The sequence below is a fragment of the Paroedura picta genome, chromosome 2 (genome assembly GCF_049243985.1).
Source record: "Paroedura picta isolate Pp20150507F chromosome 2, Ppicta_v3.0, whole genome shotgun sequence".
Lineage (NCBI taxonomy): Eukaryota > Metazoa > Chordata > Lepidosauria > Squamata > Gekkonidae > Paroedura > Paroedura picta.
The window spans coordinates 31,065,598-31,091,670 of record NC_135370.1 but is presented as its reverse complement, the minus strand read 5'-3'; the positions used below and the strand labels follow the sequence as shown (position 1 = coordinate 31,091,670).

At 44.0% G+C, this 26,073-nt stretch overlaps 1 protein-coding gene across 7 annotated transcripts in view; it reads right to left on the bottom strand.

Annotated features, from left to right (window-relative positions):
• CCDC141 (coiled-coil domain containing 141) overlaps positions 1-19,875 on the bottom strand; it is a 190,201-nt gene extending 170,326 nt beyond the window's left edge. For all 7 annotated transcript variants that reach the window (XR_013228011.1, XM_077319571.1, XM_077319574.1 and 4 more), the window contains exon 1: positions 19,739-19,875. The gene's annotated coding sequence lies outside the window, so the exon portion shown is untranslated. The remainder of the gene's footprint in view (positions 1-19,738) is intronic.
• Between the last annotated feature and the right edge of the window lie 6,198 nt (positions 19,876-26,073).

Genomic DNA, 26,073 nt, shown 5'->3' with positions numbered 1-26,073 from the left:
ACATGCAGCCAGTTGGATGACCTTGAGCTAGTCATAGGCCTGATTGATCACAGTTATGTCAGAGCTCTGTCAGCCTCACCTATTGTGATTTAGGGGTCTATTGTAGGGAGAGGATGGGAAGGCCATTGTAAGCTGCCTCGAGGGTCCCTCAGGTAGGGAAAAGCAGGGCATAAAAACCAGCTTCTTTTTCCTAGAGAAGTGCCAGTCTTGAGAAGACCTGATGGGCAATCAACACCAATTCCTTATGTCATAAATGTAGCGTTGATAATACACAGCTGCTACAGCTGAGTATCCACATGGGTGATTCTCCATGTTTTGCTTGGGATCCCCTTTGGTTTGCCTGTCCAGTATCACCCACCCACCCTGCTGCTGGAGGGTTAGTTTATTCCCCTGCATTAAAAAAGTAGCAGCAGTATAGTATTACAGTTTTTAATGTTAATTATTATTGTTGTGGTTATCTATAAATTATGTAAAACCAAAGTTCTTTGTACTGTTCTACGTTCTATGAAAAACGCCCTGAGCCTCAGGAGAGGGCAGTATATAAATACAACAAACAATAAATAAAATAATTAATATAAATATAAATAAATAAACAAAATAAAAGATAAATAAAAAACAAAAAGTAAAAATGAATAAGTAAATAGATAATGAAGATGACGAATGAATGAATGAATGAATGAAGTTCCTCCTGATTTTTTTTTTAAGTGCTGTCAATAAGTCCCCCACTGGCAGGAGGGGGAGGGCGTAGAAGGGCATGAGTTGATCTTGAGGTGCAACAGTGCTGCTGTGGATGGGGAGGGCCAAAATACCATCCGTTCATATCTACCCAATGAGTGAACAAATCCACAAGTATGATCCTTCTGGTAAGATTTGGATGGGTGAGGGAGAACTGCACCAAAGCAGGGGAAACCCAGGAAAAGGGACAATGTTGTCGTGGAAGCCTTGGGGGGAGGGGGATGCTGCTGGCTGAGAGGCAACTCAGAGCTAAACAGCCATAGGGAAGCAGTCCGAGTGTATTGCCTACAACAGCGATCCCCAACCTGTGGGCTGCGGACCACATGTGGTCCTTCAACTAATTGGAGGTGGGCCCCGAAGGACGCCTTCCCCCCCCCAGCCCTTTACTTCATCCCCCCCCCCCGGCCCTTTACAACACACTTCGGGTGTCATTGTCTCCCATCACTCCCAGATGGGACTATCTCGTTGCAGAGAAACAAGCTCAGGGTTCCCATTGATTTGTCATTGTCATGAGTTAAAATTTCCATGAAAATAAAATGTTCCTTATGTTCATTGTTGTGGCGTGTCTGCATCTTATTTTGAAGGGATGTTTAAACATTACCATAGCGACCAGAGTCAGAGAGCGTTAGGGCAGTGGTTGAGAGTAGAGGAGTAAACTCCCCCCCCCCGAACCGGGCCTCAGTAAAAGGCGTTGAGTGGTCCCCGGTGATAAAAAGGTTGGGGACCACTGGCCTACAACACTAACCATTGCCAGACCTATCAAGTCAGGGCGGGCAGAGATCCCAAAATCAAACTTCAAGAGGGACATAAGAAGAGCCCTCTTGGATCAGATCAATAGTACAACTAGTCCAGTATCCTGAGTCATGCAGTGGCTTATCAGTTCCTCTGGATGGCCAACAGCAGGGCATAGAGGCCAAGCCCTTTCCCCGATGTTGCCTCCTGCTCTGAGATGCTGAGGATTAGTGCCAGCAATGTGGAGGTTCCCCTCAGTCCTCATGGCTAGAAGCCACTGATAAGAGTTCTCTCTAGTTCTATGGTTGAGGCTGGGGGTATCAAGGAAGATCTGTGGGGGGGCCCTGGTTTACTCAGCAGTCAGTTGTCGTTGTGACCCTCTTTATTTCCTCCTAGAGTTTTAGGGGGGGGGGGAGATTGGAGAATTTTTACTGCCATGTTGTTCTGTTTTTATTGTAATGTGTGCTGTCCGTTTTAATTGGGTTTTACTGGACATTTGTAAACCACCATGACCCGGTTCCGGAAATGGCAGGCAATAAATTGAATAATAATAATAAATCTAATACCCTTTCACAGTGCATGTCCCTTGGGTTTTCTTTGTTGATCTGCATTGATTTTCCTCCCTCCAGCACTCAGTTTGCTTTCTGGCTGCTGATTCCCCAGATTTCCTGAGAGTGTTTTTGTGCCAATTTCTCCCTTGTTTTTGCTTCTAAGCCAAGGATAATTCAAAAGTGTACAGATTCCCTCAGCCCCCCCTACACACTTCCCATCCTTCAAAGTCCTATCTGAAGGCATCTCAAAGCAACTTACAATCACCTTCCCTTCCTCTCCCCACCACAGACACTCTGCGAAGTAGGTGAGGCTGAGAGAGCTCCAAGAGAAACTGAAAACAGCTCTAACAGGACTATGACTAACCCAAGGTCACCCCACTGGCTGCACGTGGAGGAGTGGGGAATCAAACCCAGCTCTCCAGATTAGAAGCCGCCGCTCTGAACCACTACACCAAGCTGGCTCTCCTCTGCAAAACGGCACCCCGTGCATTTAATTGTTAAGACTGCTGTTTTGCTGAACCTTGTGCCCTCCACGTCTTTGCAAGTTACCTCCAAGTTGTTTAAAATCACCTCAGAAACGGAGGTGATTCTCTATAATAATGCATCAAAGGAGCGCTGTAATAGTCCTCTCATGAAGTACTGTCTAAGGAAGAACATTTATCCGGTGCAAGCAAAATCGCAGACAACCTTAAACCATGTCACAGGGTCAGTAAATTGAATCTATTGCTAGAAAGACAGAGTGTGCCAGAAGCAGCCTGAGGTCTTAGGCCGCAGCTGTTTGATTCTCGGTGACAGAACAGCTGAGAAAATGACACGGGAGTTTAGGCCACAAGTCTCTCCGCAGATGACACTACAAACCTCAGAGAGGTTTGCACATTCTGAGCAGTCCCTACCATCTGGCATCACATTGTTTCTTGAAAATATGTGACATGTTTGGACTAATTTAAGAGGCAAACCCAGAAAGGGAAGACTGTTTGAAACTCTGGCTCCAAACACAATGAATGGGAATTTTGCCAGCGACGTTTAATGAAGTAGGAATTGTAATCTGTGAAGGTGTCAGAATGTGAATGAGATTTTAATAGTATCAAAATCAAAGAGGAGAATCTTCTCTGAGTTTATCACAGGATACCCACATATAATCAAGATAATTCTGCAGCTCTCTGATTTACACTTGAGTGTACCTCAGACTTCATTCCCCTATATGCTGTTCTTGTACACTTAGTTTGTTCAAAGATATGGTTTTTATTTGACACCATAATTTACCTCCTATTCATAGACTGATAGAGTTGGAAGGGGCCATGCAGGCCAGCTAGCCCAATCCGCTCTTCAATGCAGAATCAGCCTAAAGCATCCATGAAAAGTATCTGTCCAGCCGCTGCTTGCAGACTGCCAGTGAGGGGGAGCTCACCACCTCCTTAGGCAGTCGATCCCACTGCTCAGCTACTCTGACCGTGAAATTTCCCCCCCCTGATATATAAGCAGGTAACTTTACACCCCAAAAGGGGAGCTTTCAAGCATGGCATTTGAGCATGCAGGAAGGTTTTATGGGTTTTTAACCATGTCACATGGCTTTGTGGGCCGGCCTTCAATGAGGCTCATGATAAATCCATTAAGAATCACACTAACAAAATCAAAGTAACAGAAGATCAGAATCTGCTATTTTAAAACCGCGTAACAAACATAGCAATAATACTAAGTATTCCTTGGTTCAAAAAACACATATAATGGGAGTGTCCACTTATACAGAAAAGCAAAATCAAACCACAGATGAGTGTGGCTACTGGGAAGTCAAGAGCCTCTTGTGGCGCAGAGTGGTAAGGCAGCCGTCTGAAAGCTTTGCCCATGAGGCTGGGAGTTCAATCCCAGCAGCCGGCTCAAGGTTGACTCAGCCTTCCATCCTTCCGAGGTCGGTAAAATGAGCACCTAGCTTGCTGGGGGGTAAACGGTCATGACTGGGGAAGGCACTGGCAAACCACCCCGTATTGAGTCTGCCATGAATACGCTAGAGGGCGTCACCCCAAGGGCCAGGCATGACCCGGTGCTTGCACAGGGGTTACCTTTACCTTTACCTTTTACTGGGAAGTCGACAAAAACATCTAAAAGTAGCACTTCAATTGGCGTTTACATTTCAATTTCAGAATTTCTATGCTGCCTTTCTGCCCAGTCAGGGGCACCAAGGTGGCTAATTTTTAAAACTTAAAAAAACAAAATTAATATATTTATTTATATGTGGATTTATATACCGCTGTTCCCTGGTGGGCTCATGGCAGTTTACAACAGTAAAAGAATAAAAACACAATAAAACACCATCATTTCCCTTAATCCTGCTACTACTGCTACTACTGCTGAGTCAGCAGGCGAAAAAATCCAATAACTATCTCATCCTCTCGGTCCAGCCAAGGACCAACCTTCCTGCTGTTCTACTGATATGAGTGAGGTATCAGATCAATCAGCTATTAACATGGGGGAATCCCAGATCGAATATCGGGACCCTGCCCTAGCCTCAACTGTCTGACTTCAGCGGAGAGAGCAGGTTATAAACAAAATAAATAAATAAACAAAGCTAAAGTACAATATTTAAGGTCGATCCTTGTGGCAATGCCAGGTGAAACACAAAGGCAGTGACAGAAGGGGATTTTTATATGAAATCCCCCTACACCGCAACTTACAAAGTAGCGGTACAGAGATGAGTGGAAGGGTTACCAAGATCTGTCACCGTCCTGCAAAAGCAGGGGGTTCCTTTGTTCTTTTCTTGTGGTGGTATTCAAACTGATGCTGAGTACTGCCATCTTTTTGACGGCCTCCCCCAAGTCGGGGGGGGGGGGGCAGGGCCATGTTATGCATGCAGTACATGCTGCAGGGCCCATGCTTCCAGGGACCCCCATGCTGTACCTTTCCCCTCATGGAATAGGGATGTAGCCTCCCTCCTCCCCCTCTTTAAGGATACTTGAAGTGACCCCCTTTCCACTGAGTGTGAGTGTGAGGGGGGGGGCTCCATCCCAGTCTAGCTGCTCCCAATGCAATTGTACTCTGTTAGGGCCCTGCAAATCCTTAAACCACTCCTAAGAGGCAACTGGTGGAAATCAGTACAATCTTATATATTAATATCAGGATCTTTTTTTGGTGGGGGGGCGGGAAACAAACAAACAAACAAAAAAAGCACTGTGCCAAAGTAATGCTCACAAATGACACAGTGAACCTATCTTTTAAAACTGGATGTGAAGAACTTGGGAGAGTCGCTATGTCACATTTCTTGAGTACACTTTAGCCATTTTGGGGGGGGGGGAATTCAGGAAGAGAACCCTCAGAAAATATCTCTTTAATGATTCTGTGGAAGAAATATCCAGCCCGTGAGTAAAACACAAGGCAGTAACGGCTTGATTCAGAGAGCTACTAAAGAAATGAAAGATTCTACTGGCACCAAAGGGAGGTCCCCACAGTAAGATAAAGACTGTAAAAAAATAAAAGGAATGCTGATTCTGGAAGTACTAAAAAGTAATGAGTAATAACATAAAATGGAAGTTCCATGCTGCAACTCTATTTATGAATATACATTAAAGCATTAAATTTTCATATGTTAAAAGCTGGCTGGCTGGGATTCCTACAGAAAGTTCTCTATAATTATGAAGTTCTTTAGACAGTTTGAATGATGTTTCAGCTATGTAGGCATTTGTTAATTTAGTAGGACAGGATCAAGAAAAAGAGCTGTCTTAAGAAACTCAGGGAGTATCATACGTGGAGTCTTATACGTGGGATAATGCTTAAGGCAGTGGCTCTCAACCTAGGGGTCAAGACTCCTTTGGGGGTTGAACAACCCTTTCACAGAGGTCATGGCAGCCTGGCCGGGAGGGCACCATCCACACAACAGCCTTGCCGGGTAGATCGCGATAGAGCACTCATCTGTCTGGAGCAGCGGAAAAGAGTGAGATCAGCATGGTGGGACAAGAGGCAGAACTGAACTGAGAAACCCCGGGGGAAAAAACAGTTTATATACAAAAAAAAATGTATGTATATGTGTATGTGTGTGTGTATACACACACACACACACACACACACACACAATCTTCATGCCATTGATCAGTTTCGGTTTAATTTCTGTGAAAGAACACTTGCATAATTTTATGGTTAGGGGTCACCACAACATGAGGAACTGTATTAAAGGGCATTAGGAAGGTTGAGAACCACTGGCTTAAGGCCTTTCTGTCTGCTGTGTTTCCATAGGGTCATAACACCCACCTTCCTTTCTGGGTATGTTTAGATTTACATAACACTGATTTCAGTGGCAGAGTTCGGTACATGCTCAGTTCTCACTAAAGTCAGTGGAACCTCGCCAGAAAGCACTCTGAGTCAGGATAGTGGAGCAAAAGGTTGAAGACAACTTGTTTTTTATAACCTACCCTTCAGTATCCGAAGGAGTCTCAAAGCAGCATGCAATTGCCTTCCCTTCCACTCCCCACAACAGACACCTTGTGAGGTAGGTGGGGTTAAGGGAACTCTGACAAAACTGCTCTGCAAGAACAGCTCTGAGAGAACTGTGACGAGCCCAAAGTCACCCAGCTGTCTGTCTGCAGAAGAGTGGGGGATCAAACCTGGTTCCTCCAGATTAGAGGCCGCCGCTCTTAACCAACACACCCAGCGGGCTACTCTACGAGAACTGTGCATGGGCCAAGGATAGTTGCTCCAAAAAATGGATTTGTGTCTAGAGGCCAATAAAAGAGTAAACGCAATCACATCAAGGCATAGAGCAGAGGTAGTCAACCTGTGGTCCTCCAGATGTTCATGGACTACAATTCCCATGAGCCTCTGCCAGCAGACATGGGCTCATGGGAACTGTAGTCCATGAACATCTGGATCCCCACAGGTTGACTACCCCTGGCACAGAGGATATATCAGAAGATGCATGTGATTACCATAGAAGCCAAATGCAACACATTTTGAAACTGTATAACAAAATGCACAGGGTAAGTATAACGAGTCTTCTATCACTGCAAGGTGCCTGGTAGAACAACATGGCTCCCTTTTCCTCCACATGCTGCCGGTGGGGTGACCTTGGGCCAGTCACAGTTTCCCTCAGCCTCACTTACCTCACAGAGTGTCTGTTGTGGGGAGAGGAAGGGAAGCTGATTATAAGTCACTTTCGGACTCCTTCAGGTTGCAAAAAGAATGCAAGAACCCAGCTCTTCTTCTTAGAGCTGTTGCCGCAGAGCAATTTTCTTACAGCTCTCAGCCCCCCCCTCCCCCGTCACAAACTATCTGTTCCGGGGAGAGGAAGGGAAAGGTATTTGTAAGCTGCTTTGGCAATTTTTCTGGTCGAGAAAATTGGGGTATTAAAAAACCACTCAATTTTTGTCTTTAAAATTGTTAATACAAGAATCTCCTGCAGACTTTATCTAATAGAATATTTAAAAGGTAAAGGCATCCCCTATGTCATGTCTGACCCTTGGGGTGACGCCCTCCAGCGTTTAATGGCAGACTCAATACGGGGTGGTTTTGGCAGTGCCTTCCCCAGTCATTACCATTTACCCCCCAGCAAGCTGGGAACACATTTTACCGACCTCGGAAGGATGGAAGGCTGGGTCAACCTTGAGCCGGCTGCTGGGATCGAACTCCCAACCTCATGGGCAGACAGCTTCAGACAGCATTTCTGCCGCTTACCACTCTGTGCCACAAGACGAAGGTTTAAAGGTGAGGTTATGTAGAACCTGGGGCACTGAAATGATGGAGTTCTCTGTGAAGAGGTCATAGTAGTGTGTTACCTCTGGGCTGACTGGAACTCACAGGCTGCTTGTGAGGAAGGGCAAGACACAGAAATAAACATATATATATAGTTGTCTTTTTATCTGCAGAGACGAAATTAATTTTAGAAAGAATCCCTCCACCCTTCCTTTCTTTTCAATAGCTCCCTCAAATTTTCTCCCAAAGGATTAAGGTAAAAGTAGTGGGTTTTTTGTTTTGTTTTTTTAAGCCTGTTAACTGTGCGGCTTTTCATCTGATGTCACTATAATATATGTTTGCAGGAAGCTTTTCAACCTCTGCAAATGTATTTTTTATGATAAGTACACAGAGAGGATTCCTACAGTTATGGATTATTCCAAAACACTAGAAATCTTAACAAAGATGTTGATAAAAAGAAACCTACCTTTTAGCAGATATCTCAGACTATCAAAAATTACTTTAATATTGATCTTTCCTCCTTCCTTTGACCATCCCTTTTATTTGATACATTTATGCTTACAATCGAGATCCATTAAAGAATTGCCGCAAAGGGTATATGCTATTGAAAGCGAGGATATAAAACTAGCCAAAGGCAATTTTTGTCTTCCACTTTGGGTTATTATTCCATGATTCTTCACTATGAAGGAGAATGGCAGAATCTAACCCGCTCCCCCGTGACTAGAGATTATACAAGCAATATAACCTCCAGAATTACCTGGCAGTAGCCCATTTAGCACACTAAAATTCCACGTGCCACGATCGTAGCTAACCTGAGGCCAAAATAATTAAAGATGAGTATCTTACGATTTAATACTTTTGTAGACAGTTTTCTAGGTTGAATTGCAAAGGGGTTTTCTTTTCTTTTTTTTTTTAGTTGATTTGAAAAGCTCTTCTAATACAATGAAAGAGTTTTAAGTAGTTGCTTCTATCACTATGGCGCCTGGTGAAATATTTTTGAACTGAGATATATAAGGAAACACAGAAATATTTTTTTGTTAAATTAAGTTTTATGATAAATTGTATATAACAATAGCAGCCCGAATTGCTGGAAATCTGACAGAATTAAGTACGTCTGAATAGAAAGATGCAGCCTCTGTTGGAATTGCTCAGGCCTCTGGAAAACCCGATAGCGAAATCACCAAAGGGAACATGAGACATTTCACAGCTAGTTGTACTTTTTGTTTTAAATAAATGAACTAAAAGGAGATTCGGGAGGTTTATCAGCGTTGAGTCTTGCTGCGGACTTTATTGGTTTTAACAACTGCATTTCCCAATTACTGATGCAGCTGTTACCTCATGAAATAACCACACAAGAGTGCCTCCTGCACGATCAGGAAACTAAACTGCTCACAAAAGCAATGTCTAAAAGACAAAAGGAGACCTTATTATTATTATTATTATTAGATTTCTAGCCCGCCGCTCCCCTGAGGCTCACGGCGGGTAACAACATGTAAAACCCCCATAAAACCCCTCCCCAACCCACCCGGACACACCCTACCTGATGGCGGCGGAACTATCTGAAAAACCAGGGGTCACTGCTGATGTAGATGTGGCAGAATTGTGGCAGAAGGAAGAAACTAAGTATCACAACAATTTCATTTGCAAATTGAATTTAATAGCATTATATATCCCACTTTTCCTCAGTCAAAATGGCATATGTACGGGACTTCTTTGGATGCAAATTGATTTAGGCGGGTTGCCAAGTTGGGAAATACGTGGAGATTTTGGGGATGGTACATGAGGAGGCAAGGTTTGGGGAGGGGAGGGACATCAATGCCACAAAGTCTACCTTTCAAAGAAGCAATTTGATCTGAGTGAACTGATCTCCATCAGTGTGGTGTAGTGGTTAAGAGCAGCAGCTTCTAATCTGGCAAGCTGGGTTTGTTTCCCCACTCCCCCACATGCAGCCAGTGGGGTGACCTTGGGCTAGTCACAGCACTGATTGAGCTGTTCTGACCAAGCAGTAATATTAGGGCTCTCTCAGCCCCACCCACCTCACAGGGTTGTCTGTTGTGGGGAGAGGAAAGGAAGGCGATTGTAAGCCGCTTTGGGAATCCTTTGGGTGGAGAAAAGCGGTATATAAGAACCAACTCGTCTTCACATGCAGCCAGCTGGGTGACCTTGGGCTCATAACAGCCCTAATGGTGCTCTTCTGACTGACTGAGCCATCCTGTCAGAGCTCTCTCAGACCCATCTACCTCACAGAGTGTCTGTTTTGGAGAGAGAAAGGGAAGGTGATTGTAAACCACTTTGAGACTCCTTCAGTGAAAAACAGGGTATAAATCCAACTCTTCTTCTTCTGGAGATCAGCTGTAATTCTGGGAGATCTCCAACCACCACCCAAGTCATTAGAAATTGTGCATTTCCGTGATTCACAATCATGAGGACAGAACCTATCCAGGAAGGGGATATTGGGGACACTGGAGAAAACAATAACGCACATTACATCATTATGGGCACCTGAAAAAACATGCTAAATCCCTCTTCTAGATCAAGGTTCAGAGGGCAGAAGTGACAACATATCACCAGAGGAGTCTGAGCTAAGGACTGACGGCTAATTTACAAGGCCTATTTACAGCTACAGAGCTGCTTCAGTCCTTGGAACTGAGCTATAATTAAATCCTCCATTTCCCTTTGGCCAAACCGATCTGTCAGCAAGAATGAAAAAATACTATTGTATAGCATCATTTTCTAACTTTAAAAAGCAATGTATCCAATCACTTACCTCTTAAGTGGGATTTTGTTTCATAACGTATGATAAACTAATATAAATCATTCCCGCATTTATGATAGTATTTTTAATAAAAGCAAAAAAACAAATTAATGTGTAGATTTGTGTCTTGTTCACATGAAATGTACATTAGTAGTCCTAGAGATATTAAACACGCTAAACAAGAACACCGTTTCTTAATGAACAGAAGGCCACAACTGTGTGTGATTTTTAGAATCCTATATATAGAATTTGAGACAGTATCTGCTACCGCAATTTTAGCGATGTTACTTCATAAACATTAATTTTCATGAGTGAAATTAATTGCAGGGAGGAAATGTCTAGCGCATTCTTTAAAACCGTCTTAAACATCCGCTCTAACATTCTTAAATCCCCAATCTCTTTATGTTTCAGATTATTCCTAACAGAAAACTCACGTGATGAATTTTAAGCTAACATGCCCCAGTCTTTATTTCAACATTTATATTAATGTGAGTTTGTTATTACGAGGAATGACAAATTAGGAGACCGACGCACAGGAGACAGGATTTCCAGAGGAAAAAATGAATTTGTACATTCAGTTCCTTAGGAAAGTTTCAACACTTTCTGCTGAGGTAAATATTGTCTTTTTCGGATAGTTATTGTCATAGGGGGATTTAAGTCCCTTCAGAGTTTAGAAGAAGAAGAGTTGGTTCTTATATGCCGCTTTTCCCTGCCCGAAGGAGGCTCAAAGCGGCTTACAGTCGCCTTCCCTGTCCTCTCCCCACAACAGACACCCTGTGAGGTGGGTGAGGCTGAGAGAGCCCTGATATTCCTGCTCGGTCAGAACAGTTTTATCAGTGCCGTGGTGAGCCCAAGGTCACCCAGCTGGCTGCATGTGGGGGAGTGCAGAATTGAACCTGGCATGCCAGATTAGAAGTCCGCACTCCTAACCACTACACCAAACTGGCTCTCACCAAACTTTACACGCACTTCAACTCTGGTAGAAATTGCAGTCAACTATCATACAACAGCTCCAATTTTTTAGGAGTTCTTCCAATCGGCTAGCCAGGCTCCTCCCTTCAGAAAGTGGGCTCCCTTTGGATTAAGTCCATGGTGCAAACATGTTTGTTGTTATGTGCGAAGTCGTGTCCGACCCATCGCGACCCCATGGACAATGATCCTCCAGGCCTTCCTGTCCTCTACCATTCCCTGGAGTCCATTTAACTTTGCACCGACTGCTTCAGTGACTCCATCCAGCCACCTCGTTCTCTTCTCGCCCCCTTCTTCTTTTGCCCTCGATCGCTCCCAGCATTAGGCTCTTCTCCAGGGAGTCCTTCCTTCTCATGAGGTGGCCAAAGTATTTGAGTTTCATCTTCAGGATCTGGCCTTCTAAAGAGCAATCAGGGCTGATCTCCTCTAGGACTGACCGGTTTGTTCGCCTTGCAGTCCAAGGGACTCGCAAGAGTCTTCTCCAGCACCAGAGTTCAAAAGCCTCAATTCTTTACGCTCGGCCTTCCTTATGGTCCAACTTTCACAGCCATACATTGCAACTGGGAATACCATAGCCTTGACTAAATGCACTTTTATTGGCAGGGTGATGTCTCTGCTTTTTAGGATGCTGTCTAGATTTGCCATAGCTTTCCTCCCCAGGAGCAAGGGTCTTTTAATTTCCTTGCTGCAGTCCCCATCCGCAGTGATCTTGGAGCCCAGGAAAATAAAATCTGTCACTATCTCCATTTCTTCCCCATCTATTTGCCATGAATTGAGAGGGCCGGATGCCATGATCTTTAACCAAATAACCTATTTGCTTCTGGCCCACTGATGCCCTTAGTTGTCAGAATGTTTCTTGCGAGAATCGTTTTATTTATTCATTTACAACATTTTTAGTTGTATTTCTACCCTATGGAACTCAATGTGGCTTACAAGGTAAACAGATCACATAATAAAAATACATAAAACACATAAAAGTCACAGTTTTAAGCTGCCGATCAGTGAGGTGGAGAACTATTGACTAAAACTGGCCAATTGAGAAGGGACCAATATATGAAAGGCTGGACACCCTTCTGCCTGTCATAGCCAGATAATTTTTTAAGGGTGTCTAGACTGAAAGGTAAACTCCCTTTATGTTATGGTGTATAGCCCCACCCCCATTAAATTAAAATGAGCCATCTTAAGATATTAGAGGTTATTACGGATCCAGATTTATTGCTAAAGAAGCAAGTTAATGAAGGTGCAAGAAAGGTATTATTTCAGTTTCACTTAGTTCAGAAGACGGCTTCCTACTTTGGTTTGGCTGATCTGGTCATATGGATCTAACGTTATGGTTCTGTCCTTAAGATAACTCAAACTCCAGTCAGTAGAGAGCTCCACAGCATGGCTACTATTGGTGTTAGAGCCCCAGGACCCACCCCCTTGCAAAAGGGGGAGTTTGTCCATAGAATTCCTTTCATAATAATATTTCTGGTACACCTTAACAAAGCATGGCTGGGCCAGGGAGCTTGTGCAGGCATGTTTGCATGTCAGGGACGAGCCATGCTTGCTTTAGTGAGGTGTCAACCTCCAGCCAAAAGACTCTGTCACAGAGTAACCCCATTAACTGCACAGAAGGCCCATTCCGCAACCTTTCTTTCACCTGGGAACACCTCAAGCAATTTTCACTCTAGCAATTTGCTAATCCTCTCAGATACCACCCCCACAAAATAACTGGAACTATTATTTTCCTAATTTATTCCCTGATTATCTGTCCAAGTCAGTTTTCCCATCTCTGTGCACCAGATTGCCAAATCCATATTAGCAGGTAGCTCTGGCATGCCCTGTGGCGGAAATGGCCACCCACTTGACAGATGCCAAGCCTGTGGGCCCTGTTCCAGCCCCCCCACCCTTTCCCTGGCTGGAGCCTATATCTTCCTCTCCATCACTACCACCACTCAGTGACTGAAATACCCCTTCCTGAGGGACAGCTAAGTTCTTGGCCTTTTAGCATCAAAACCATAAATTTTTGGGCCCCGCCTGGAGAGATGGCAACCAACTGGTTTGCCTCATTTTCCACCACCACCACCCCCGGGCCCTCCCACCAAACTAGTTCTACCAGAGCAGAGGAGACTACACAGTCCACTGCACAGCCACTTGTTCAGGTTCAAAACTCAGGCTTATTCAACTATTAACAATTAGGTTGGTAAATTTACCCTCCCAGGTGAAATCACAACAGGTGAAATCAAGCCTCAGCACTTATACATGAACTTAAAGGGATGCCTAAATGCACTTCTCTTTCCACCACACTCCCTGCTGAAGAGGGGGGAGAGGCTCCCATGGACACTTGCCAGCCAGTCTCACCATCGACTTCCTGGGTGGCTGCTTCTCAGGCCTCCCACTCTCTCTCTCTCTCTCTTGTGGGCAGGCCAGCCCTTGTCCCTCTGCCTGGGGCAAGCAGGGCCTTCTTTCTCTCTGGAGAGGACCTCTGCCACCTCCTCCCTTGGAGTTTCCTGGAGAGACTGAGCCCTCCCAGGAGCTCTGGAGCCTAAATACTCTCAAGCTCCTCCCCCTGAGAGAGCCTGACTCCTCCTTCCTCATTTGGGCATGTGACCCTCTCCCTTCCCTGAGTCTCCTGGGAAATGTAGGCCATTGCAGCCCTTCCACCCCCTAGTAGCCATTTTAAAATGCAGGCTCAGGGCAGCCATTTCAGGACACAAATCCCCCTCCGGGACTCATTCCACCACACACCCAAACACCTATTTAGGGATGAATGAAAATGCTGCAGTTGCCAGAGAAAACTGTTTTTGAATTTCCTCCCTCTGGAGTTTTCCCTGTAGCCCAATGATGTTTTCTTCGCCACAGGCTTACTAAAAACACTAGTTGCTCTCAGTTTGTTTCATATTGGTAAACCATATTGGTTTGTCTAGCTCAGGGGTAGTCAAACTGCGGCTCTCCAGATGTCCATGGACTACAGTTCCCAGGAGCCCCTGCCAGCGTTCGCTGGCAGGGGCTCCTGGGAATTGTAGTCCATGGACATCTGGAGGGCCGCAGTTTGACTACCCCTGGTCTAGCTGCTTCTCTCATCTTTACGGACTTCTCCCCATCATGGAAGCTTGATATTAAATCCTTTTTCGGACTCAAATTATTAATCCTCTTTCGCATCATCTCTGGTCTTTTCTTTCTCTTTGCGTGCTTGTTTAAGTAGTGTGAATGTGTGTTAGGGACTGTTTTTTAATATAAAAATCCTTTTTGGTGACTTTTAAGTTTGCCTCTGCCTTGGTTTTTGCAGTTAGGATCCTCCACCTGTATTCATAGAGGGAAGAAAGTCACACGTCTCTCATGCAGCAAGTCTCTTAGAAGTACTAATTCTCCTATGATATATTCATGCAGTTACTAAATTAAATTCAAAGTCCTGGGTATCACCTACAAGGCTCTTCCTGGTCTTGAACTTACACACCTGCAGGATTCCCTTTCCCACTGCATCCTGGTGCAATGAATTTGTTCACCTGAACAAGACCTTCTGAAGATACAACCATGCAATTGGGTAAAATTAGCCACATCCCATTCATGTATGGTACCTGCCACCTTGTGGAAAGGCCTGAGGTGGTCAGGAAAGCCTCATTCCTCATTTTGCAGAATGTATATATATAGAAGACTATGGGCCAAGCCCGTTGCATTCAGGAATACAACGGGTGCTAGATTGGGGGGGGGCGGGGTGGAGTGGAAGAACTCTGTGGATGCTCTCTCCCTCCCCCCAGGACCTGGAAAGGCTGCAGGCTGGAGGGCCCCAGGAAGGGAGTTCACTGACAGGGGCAGCTCTCACACAGCAGGGATCTGCAGCCTCCGAGCCTCAGAAGGAAGTGGAAAGAGGAGGGGGTGGGTCAGGAGTAGGGGACCGAAGGCAGTTAGCTTGCCGCTGGACAGACAGGCAAGCCAGTTGGAGGAGGAGGCACTCAGGGGCAAGACAGCTGCCCTGAATGGGTGTTAAGCACTGAGTGGCACTTAAGCCATGAGACCAGCTCTTCCTCCAAGCCCTTACCAGAAATATATTATGTGGAACAGATGAGAATTGGAGTTTAATGGAAGTACTCAGGTGTCATTTCTGTAAGGGAGAGAGTATATATATATGCTACTAGTGATGTGTGACCCCCATTTGTGGATAGCTAAATCTTTGCACAGATACTAAATAGATGTTTTTAATTCCGCCCTCCCCCAAAAATAAAATTATCTCCAGAACTCAGGAGCTATTCTGGGCCCAGCAGAAGCAATGGCTGATTTGGGTAGCCAAACTGGGTCTAATGGCTTTGGCAGCTGTGCAGCCTGGACCCAATGGTGCAGCTGGGGAACCCTGTTGGTCCTGTGGTCAGCCACACCTCCAGGGAACCATACAGGGCATGTCCCTGAAGTGGTGCAACCTAGGAATCAGAGTGGGTCCAGTGGCAACAGCCTGAGAGACATGAGGGGTATGCTGCTGGCAGCGGCAAAGCCTCTTGGTTGTATTGGCCCCAGCGCAAAATTGTGTGTGGGAATTTCCTCCCCTGCAAGTAACATGGCCCTACACCTGTTGTTCCAGTATTACAGGTATTACCTTCCTTTTTACTAAAATGCAATCTACCTTTGTAGCCCCCTTTCTTCATTGCGATATGTAATGACTCATCGAAGCCTTCCAGGTCATTCCATGGCTGACCCTAAGAGTTGCAGTCTTCAAACAAAGAAATTTCAAGGGGAAATTGCAACACAAGCTTGCTGACCTCGAGACGGTTCCCAAGTTCAGAGCAAGGGTTGAATGAGCACATAGGATTCTTCTTTCACTACTGATGCTAATTTTCTGCCCTCAAGCATTTCTACTTGGCTCCAATCAAAGTCAAAGTCAATTACTGACTGTCAAAGACCAGTAGTCATAGTATAGATATAATAAAAAAAGTATGAGATTTATAACTAAGAACAATGTAATTGTGATCCTGAAATATAGCAGTTACAAGAATCACTAAAAGGTGTTTTAAGATTTTATAAAATAACTTCTTTCGGTCTTACTTATCAAAAGCTAAAGACAATAAAATTGCTGAAGGAAAGCATTTTGAGTTATCACTTATTTCATTTCTTATGGATTAATAGCCCATTTCCTTCTGATTACAGTAGTAATCGTAGTTTGATAGTGAGTGCAGGTCTCTCAAAAAGACTTTGAGATACATGCACATCTGGCATCGGGATAACCCCTCAGAAGCCTTAAGGACTGAGACCCAGCAATAGAAAAAAGGATAAAAATACAATTCTAGCTAAAAAGAAAAGGCCACAATGGACAATTGTGAACAAATGAGCCTTGTTGTAGTTAGTTGCGAAGTCGTGTCCGACCCATCGCGACCCCATGGACAATGATCCTCCAGGCCTTCCTGTCCCCTACCATTCCTCGAAGTCCATTTAAGTTTGCACCTACTGCTTCAGTGACTCCATCCAGCCACCTCATTCTCTGTCATCCTCTTCTTCTTTTGCACTCAATCGCTCCCAGCATTAGGCTAGTGGTTCTCTATAGAGATTCTTCTCAACTTTGGAAGTTCCATTAATAGGAATTTGCTTTGGGCTAAGTGATAAGGGCTAATTGATAGGTCATCTATTGATAAGCGACTACTTTTCTTAATAAAAGCTCTATATAGAAATACATCTGTCAGAATCAAATGCAGTCCCAAGGCCATTTTACAAACGCAATAGAGTCAGGCAACAGAGTCAAACAAGGATGTATCCTGGCCCTAATTTTATTCATCTTCTTTATAAATGATATCAGTTGTGTTTTGAAGAACCCAAATTTCCATCCACCAAAAATTGGGGATAAACGTATTTCAATGCTACTTTATACTTTGCTCCCATCAAGCTGATTACAATATGCACGAGACCTTTGCATTCTTTACAAGCAGTCTTTACATCACCCCTCCCACCTTCTGACTGGGATAAAAGGATGTAGAGATCCCCATTTCGATTCTGCTCATGTGTGACGAAGGGAGCTTTGCCTCTTGAAAGCTTAGACCTGAAACTCTCATTGGTCTTTAAGGAGCTGGAATCTAACAATGCCTCATCAGTTTTTGCTGCCTTAAACAGTGTATTGTTTGCCTTGTTTTCTAGCTCTTTAACCATAGTCCTACTGCATTCTTGGAGGCTGTTGTGGTATGATATAAATGATTTTCATATTTTATAATCCTCATTGATCCACAGGGAGAAAGGCATTTTATACATTAAGTTAATCATCAGAATCATAACTCCTCATTTCTCAAGGCACTGTACTGAAAGTTCATGGCAGGGAGATGTACTCCTGTGAACACCAGGGTTGCCTAGTAGTTCTCCTTTCCCATGTTTATCAGCACAATGATTTTGTGAGACAGGTTAGCCCAAGGTCATCCCAGGCAAAAGTGACTGGGAGCATTTCCGCATTTCAGATATACCTTATTTTAGCCTCACTTTCATCGAATCATAGCATCATGGAGTTGGAAGGAATCTCCAGGGCCATCTGGTCCAACGCCCTGCAAAATCCAGGAAACTACCCGCCCACACACAGTGACCCCAAATGTCACACCCAGGTGATGCCCCCACCCCAAGAAAACAAGAAACCCGAAGTGGTGATTGGAATTTCCCTGTGCATGCAAGAAGGGCCACAAAAGTCAAACACTGACACAACCCTTCCTGCCCACCCACTCACAATCTGCCTAAGTTCACAAAATCAATATTTCTGTTAGATGGCAAACAAGTGGATATCAGAGCCTAATTGGTCACGTGGAAAGAGTCGTGGAGAAAATTTTAGATTATGATCTCTATGGCAGGGGTGGCCAAACTGTGGCTCGCCAGACACTCATGGACTACAGTTCCCATGAGTCCCTGCCAGCATGGACATCTGAAGAGCCAAAGTTTGGCCACCTCTGCTCTATGGCAATATACCCTGCTGAAGCCCCACCCCTCTCCAAACCCCACCCTCCTTCAGGCTCCACCTCCCCCCAAATCTGAATGTATTTCCCAAACCAAAGTTGGCAAGCCCAGCCATGACACTGGATTCCCTTCCTGTTTAGCTCACTAGTTTCTGAAAATTATATCTGCCTCTAGGCGCTTTGATCTCATTCAACTACCATTTCCCTTCATTCAAAGGTAAGGGACATGTTTTGAACATTCTGTATCATCACAGTGGGCATAACCTCCACAACATACATATAAATACTTCTCAAAGAAACAAACAACAAATATTCACTGAGGTCAAATGCTTCCAAAAATAAAATCTGCCTGAAGTCTCCCAAAATTTACATTCCCTGCATCTTATGGTAGATTTGAAAAAGACTTCACTAGACGTATTTTGGGCATTCTGGCAAGGCACATTAACTGCACATTAAGTTTTACCACTCCATGCTTTTCTTAATAATTGGCATCAATAAACTCTGCAAATTCTACTGAAACCTACTTCACTGCATTGCCTTAATTATTCTGAATAAAATAGAGCAGTTATAACGTTTTACAGTTTTAAACAGCAGACCCAAGAGTTAGATCAAGATTGGTTTTTCTTGCTATTAGTTTTGATGTCTTCTTTTCTTTTAGCGGAATCGAATTTGTAGCACTGTACCATAAGGAAACATAACTTGGCTACAGCCCTTTTTCACGGAAATGTAATGAGAGCCACCGACTTCTAATCTGGCGAGCCGGGTTTGATTCCCTGCACCTCCTCCACATGCAACCAGCTGGGTGACCTTGGGCTCACCACGGCACTGATCAAGCTGTTCTGACCAAGCAGGAATATCAGCCTCTCTCAGCCTCTCCTACCTCACAGGGTGTCTGTTGTAAGGAGATGAAAGGGAAGATGATTGTAAGCTGCTTTGAGACTCCTTCATGTAGAGAAAAGCGGCATATAAGCACCGACTCTTCTACTTCTTCAGTAATCTCAGGGCTCTCTCAGCCTCTCCTACCTCACAGGGTGTCTGTTGTGGGGAGAGGAAAGGGAAGGCGCATGTAAGACGCTTTAAGACTCCTTTCTGCTAGAGAAAACCAGCATATAAGAACTAACTCTTCTTCTTCTAATGTCACAAAGTGAATTAAAGCTTTAATGACACTCTTCTCTGGGGGACCTCTTTAGTCCTTTACACACAACATCTCAGTGTATAAGGCAACAAGCGTGGAGGTAGACCAAAAAAAAAGCATATGATGGCCCATTTTTTATCAAGGGCCATTCCTCTATTCTTCTATTTATGTTCACCTGATTATGGGCCCAGAGCATGCATGCATAGACCCAAATGCAAGCAATGTACACAGCTCAGGGATCAGTGTCCTTGGATATCAGGACATCATGAGTACTTAACTCACTTTAACCCCTACTCACCATTCCTGGCTTCCTCTACTTCATCCCGTGTATGATTTCCTGCCTCAATCTGTTGCACAGCCCCCAGGTTCCTTCATGATAATTCAGACTACCAGAAGGCGTGCATAATTTTGAGGCGTTTATGTTCTCAGAAGTGGATTCTACACATTCTCTACTTAGGCTGCCTTCTAGCACCATACCACGTGGGCTCCTCTTCATACTGGGTGTTTCCCGCCCTTGAAATATTTGTTCCCTTTATCTCTCCACTTCAGACTACATATTGGCTTCTGAGTCAGGCCAGAGCTATTTCGATTTTCCTCACCCGCACGCTGAAACCACTCGAGGGGGCCAACTATTCCAGCTAATTTGGGATTTCTCCAGTCTGAATTTTCTTCTGGAGGAGTTGCCAGGAATTGCTGTGAAGTTAGCCAGTGATCGAGAAGGGAAGAATCGCATTACACTGTGATGCTTCAAGATGGAGAATTTTGTGAGGGCCAGGTGCACTCCTTCAAGCTGTTCACACTCCTAAGCTCAACTGAGACGCATTCCAAATCAGAGGCTGTAATACTAAACCTTCATGTTAGTGGATACCTCAGAGGTACTTTCATCCCAAGACTTCTGCTCAGAGGATTGTAATAAATACCTGTGGCTTTTGCAGAAAGGAAATGAAATGACCTAGTCAGGTGCCTTTAGGCTTACTGCCTGGGTGTGATAGCGGTCTGGATTGGGTTCACAGCATGCAGTCAGCTCACCTAACTTAATGCAAACAAATTTTATTTCCGCTTCCAGATTCACAAGGGAAACGCTGCTTGTTGAATTCTCAATACAAGCATCCAGAATCTACAGAGCCATTATTAGAAATGTGGATGTATGAGTTAATCTGAGGAGTTCACAACCAGCTACCGTGCCTCCTGTAATTAGTGTTGTTACATATGTAGTCCAAGTTATGCTGATTCAGATACTATGCAAATGAAGGCTTGTGAAAAAACCCATCAGAGATTCTTATTGACAAACTTTATGGACCAATTAACTGTGCCCGTTAAGGACCAATCAGGTTCTTTAGTGGGCTAGCCAAACGATATTTAAGTTTGTCATTTTCCCTTGGTTGGTGTTTGGTTGGTGTTTGGGTTCAATAAAAGAGCTGTTATTTCAAAGAAACTGTAGTCTGTGTCGACCGAACCCGCAGACTTTATTTTAATGATTTTTGTGTGTGAGGTTTTAAATGGTTTTAATAGGCGACTTTATGGTGTGTACTTTAATTTGTGAGCCGCTTTGGTGGCCCTTGTGAAGGCAGAAAGGCAGGATACAAATTTTGTAAATAAATAAATTAAATAAACCAATAGACTTTCTTTCAATGTCTCTTGCTCTGAAAAACCTGTGTGGTCACTATACATGTGCTGAGACTTGATGATAAAACAAGCATACAAAACCTTCTGTATACTCTTTGCCATAATTACAAATGAAGAAATGATACCATAAAAACCAATTAATTAGCCCTTCAGCTTTTCAGGAAAGGCACAACGTTAAATAAAGGACTTGGTTGATTGAGCTATCTAACTTAGGTCAACAGAGATTTAACAAGAGAAATGGATAGTAAATCTTTTTTTTAGGGGGTAGGGTTTCAAACTGTATTAAATATAAAATTGCAATGCATTTAAAAGAAAACATTATAATATTTATACTTATAATATTTACATAAAAAGGTAAAGGTAAAGGTATCCCCTGTGCAAGCACCGAGTCATGTCTGACCCTTGGGGTGATGCCCTCTAGCGTTTTCATGGCAGACTCAATACGGGGTGGTTTGCCAGTGCCTTCCCCAGTCATTACCATTTACCCCCCAGCAAGCTGGGTACTCATTTAACCAACCTCGGAAGGATGGAAGGCTAAGTCAACCTTGAGCCGGCTGCTGGGATTGAACTCCCAGCCTTATGGGCAAAGCTTTCAGACGGCTGCCTTACCACTCTGCGCCACAAGAGGCTCTTAATATTTACATATATTGAGCTAAATTAGCAGACTAACTCTAGCAAACCATTATGTTTTGACTAGCAAACATTTCAGACCAGGGTAATTAAATTCTTGAAGCTACTTCAGATTCTGAAGAACTAGTTTCAAAAAGTATATGGGATAGATCAAGATGGGTGGCCGAGTTAGTCTGTCACAGTAGAGAAGACCAAGAGTCGACAGAAATTTAACAAAGAGCTGTTTCTGCATCTACCTTTGTCTTTTTTGGGGGGGGTCAGAATTTGGGAGGAGGGTTTCCCTGTGTTGTACACAGTCCTTTCATATAGACCAGATATGTACATTTAATGCAGCCTTTCTAAAGTTGCCAAATCCATCTCCTGGAATTACAGTTGACCTCCAGATGACAGAGATCAGTTTCCCTGAATAAAATTATGGGTTGGGAGAATAGACTATATGACATTATAACCCAACTCCATCCCCAGATCTCCAGGAACTTCCCAACGCAGAGTGGGCAACCTGCAACCTCTGAAGCTCCTCAGATATTGTGGATTTGGAACCCACCAAACTCTGATTAGCAATAAGAACTTGAACTCAAATAATGCTGAGGCTATCAAATTGTCAAATATTTCATGTACTGCCTGTTAGCTGTGCTGCATAACACTATTCTTTGGGACCACACAGGACAGAGGAGAACATTGTTGCCTTCCATGATTCACTGGTATTCTGGATTCAACCCATGTGCAAGGGGAAGTTTGTTAACCAAACATAAAATTGTGTCTGATATCAAAATATGTTCTTCAAAGAGCCTGTTACTTTAAGAGGAGAGAGTGCCAACGTGGTATCGAGTTAAAGTTTTGGACTAGGACAGAAATTCCCAACATGTTCCCTGAGGATGTCATGGTGCCTGCCAATACCTTTACTGGAGCCTGCCAAATAGTTTTTGAAAATGGTGGGGGCCAGATGGGCTTTGGTCCAGCGGAGATTCTAACTGGCCACTGCAAATTAAAGAAACATCATGTTAAACAGGGCTATGGCCTGAAATGTTGAGGAGGTACTATTAAGAGCTATGAACTCCCTGCCATTTTGTGACCAGTCCCACCTCCTGTGGCAGCCATTTTGTATGCAATCAAAGGTACACGCAGGCTCAAAACCAGAAAACCCTGGACCCTGGGAGAAGCAGGTTTTAATCCCTCCTTACCAGTGGACGTCAGTTGAGTGACCTTGTGCCAGCTGTATCTTCTCAGCCTAACCTATCTCACAGGGTTGTTGTGAGGATTAAATGGAGGTTATATAAGCTATCTTGGGTCCCTGTTGGGAAGAAACACGGGGTAAGTGAAGTAAGTAAATAAACAAGAGGACGAGGCCCTCTCCCATGAGAAGTGAGAGCTAGAAGAAAGAGCAGGGAGATGCAATTTGTGGATTGTGTCTACATGGATTGTTTATATCAGTGCTTGAACAAACTAAAAAGTCCTGGAGCCATTCTTCATAAGGAACACTATACATAGTCTTGTCCTTTTCAGTTATTCACAACAGCATCCAGTCAACATGTTAGTAAGTCAAGGATGTTTATTTGCAGTCATTTAGACCAGTATAACTATTGGCGTCGCAGTTCAAAAATATAAGCCATTCTGATTCGATGCTATAAAATATATAACATCTGTGTAAAGTTGGTGACATAGTAATTACAGACAATTAAGAAATATAATTTAAGAAAAACAATCTTTAAAAAAGATTTAAAATTCCATCTGATTCAAAATACCACTGGCCAGGTAGTAAAAATGTTGTAAAGGAAGAATCTTGCTTTACCTCGACACACGGAAACCTAGAACTGGAAGAGGCCTCATAGGATATCTAGCCCAACCCCGTTGCTCATTACGAGAAATCTAAAGTTAGAGCATTTCCTGACAGATGGCAATTTTTTGACCCGAGTGTTTTCAGGAAGGGTGGGCCTATGGGGGCCCCACAGGCAAGAGAGAGAGAGAGGAGACAGATATCCATTCTCAGTGCTGGTCTACTTGTAGCTCTTAGGCCTCGACTCAACACATGGAACAGATAAGGTCTTTAAAAACTTGAAAAGCCTTTTGTGGAAAAGACAGACAACTATACATTAGAAAACTATCCTAAAAACCCTGCCTTTATCTGCTGTTAATTCATTGTCAAGGCGGCTTGTCCTGTGTATCTTTAAAGCGAGCAGACACAGCAGGAGAAATTCCTGACTGCGACACAAAACAGCCAAGCATTTTCTGTCTCGATCCCAATTAAATTTATTTCAAATATGAATTTCAAGTGTTCCATTCTGTATAGAGGGGAATGGGGATCAACAGCAATCTTTGCATGCCTGGGAAGTCAGCGGTGATACTAGGAAACGGAATATGTTGTCACTTATCCAGTATTTATAACCCTTACTGAGAGACAGAGAGAGAGAAGAGAGAGAGAGAGAGATCAACCAAGTTAGTATCTGTGTATCTGGGCTGCAACTCCCTGAAAGGGAGAATAAAGTGATTTTTTCCTGGGGTAGTATAGAACTGGGAATGCAGAAGAAAGCATGACACTAAAAGAATACGAATAAAAAAATCTTACTTCTCACGTTCCAGCAGTATTTCTTTTCCATGGCATTATTCTGACGTAATATGCCCTTTAATAATAAATTGTGCTCAAACTTTTCAGTTGCTCTGCAAAAGTTTCTGGAGATAGAATGGTCCATGCCTCAATTTTTCTGCCCACCAAGTAGCACTTGAGTGGATCTCGTGGGTCACGGAAGCTGACCCACAGTGAGATGGCGCAAAAGACAAGCATCAACATCCGGAGCTTTTCTGTGGATTTGTCTTCACTACTCTTTATACACCTAAATTCAGTAGATAGATTTGCAAATGCCCAAATTTAGATACAAAGTCCCAGGTTCAAGGTTAAAGTAAACAATGACCTAAAGTAAATGATCTGTTAACCGCTCTGCAGTTATAAATAAAAGGCTAAGGGCAAGTTGGGAGGAGTTAGGGTGGGTGCTGTCTGGGATAAAACTCGGAAGGGCGAATCAGGAGCCGCAAAGCGTTCCGCGCATGCGTGCCTTCCCTTCCCCACGCTACCCATGCCACAACGACAGACCACGCATGCGCCGACTTCCGGCCATGTGTGGTTCCCCTCCGCCTCCCCCTCCCCCCAACCCTGACCGGCTGTCCCACTCCCGCTCCGCAACACCAGCCTGACCCATCAGCCCGACCTGCGCGACGCCAGCCTGACCCGTGCGACTCCCACTGCGTGACGCCAGCCCAACCCGTCCCCACACAGCACCCTCCACCCACCCCTCCCTACCGACTCCGCGCACCCTCTCGCAGCCTCGCGTTTCTTGCCCATTTTTATAAATGGGCTTTATTATTTGTAAAAGTATAAAAGGCATAATTGGAACAGGAACAACAGAAAAAAGACCACCAATAAATTGAGGGCATTGTGGTCAGACTAGCAAATACAAGTTCTTATCCCTACACTGCTCCGGATCTCTCTGGGAATGACCTTAGGCTGGTCATTCTCACTCAGTCTAACCTTCCTCATAGGGTTATTTTTGCAAAGGATAAAATGGGATGCATGTACCCTCGGATAAAAATCAATAAGGCTAAAAAATAACTGAAATGTTCCACCATGTACATTCCACCAGGCCATTTGATACAGAACTTCTTGGCCTTAGAATATCATTGCTAGCTAGTTCTGCTCTGTTAAGCATCAATGGCTTGGCTCCAGGAGCAGGTCCAGTTGGCAGGAAAGATTTCGTGGCCGCAGAACATGACATTCTTACCTCCTAGGGTAGCCCAAAATGCAGCTCCTGGAATACTTGACTCCAGTGGGAAGCAGGAAGTACAAAAGAAATCCTTTCTGCCATGGACATGATCCATTGAATCCAAAACAATGAATAACAAAGGGTACACACACACCCCGTCCCAAATATACATTCCATGGGGAGATCATCACTGTTGCAAGCCCTTGTCATATCCAAAAGCTTCATGGAATGGGTGGGCACAGGGACCCAGCAGTAGTTGGGAAGCCCCAAAGCACAATGGGCCAATAGCACGAATGGAAGTTCTCTTTGTTTCCCTTAACAATGGTGACCCCATTAAACAAATTTTGTTACAATGAAGAGAAGTGTTCTTCAGTCACCACCGTACCCAACCTCTTCCCTTGCATTGTTAATATTAGTAGGGGTCTGGAGATTAGGAAGGAATGGGGGAATCGGTTTTCAGCCCCTTCACACACACCCTTTACTTCCTCATGCTTCCTCCACCAATGTGGGCCCCCTGTTATCCATACAAGTTTACTGAAAGAAGAATACAAAGATGCAGAAAATCTGTTCATCTCTTTTCGATAACTCAGGGCTTTTTAGATAGAACTCTTTGTTAACAGCAATG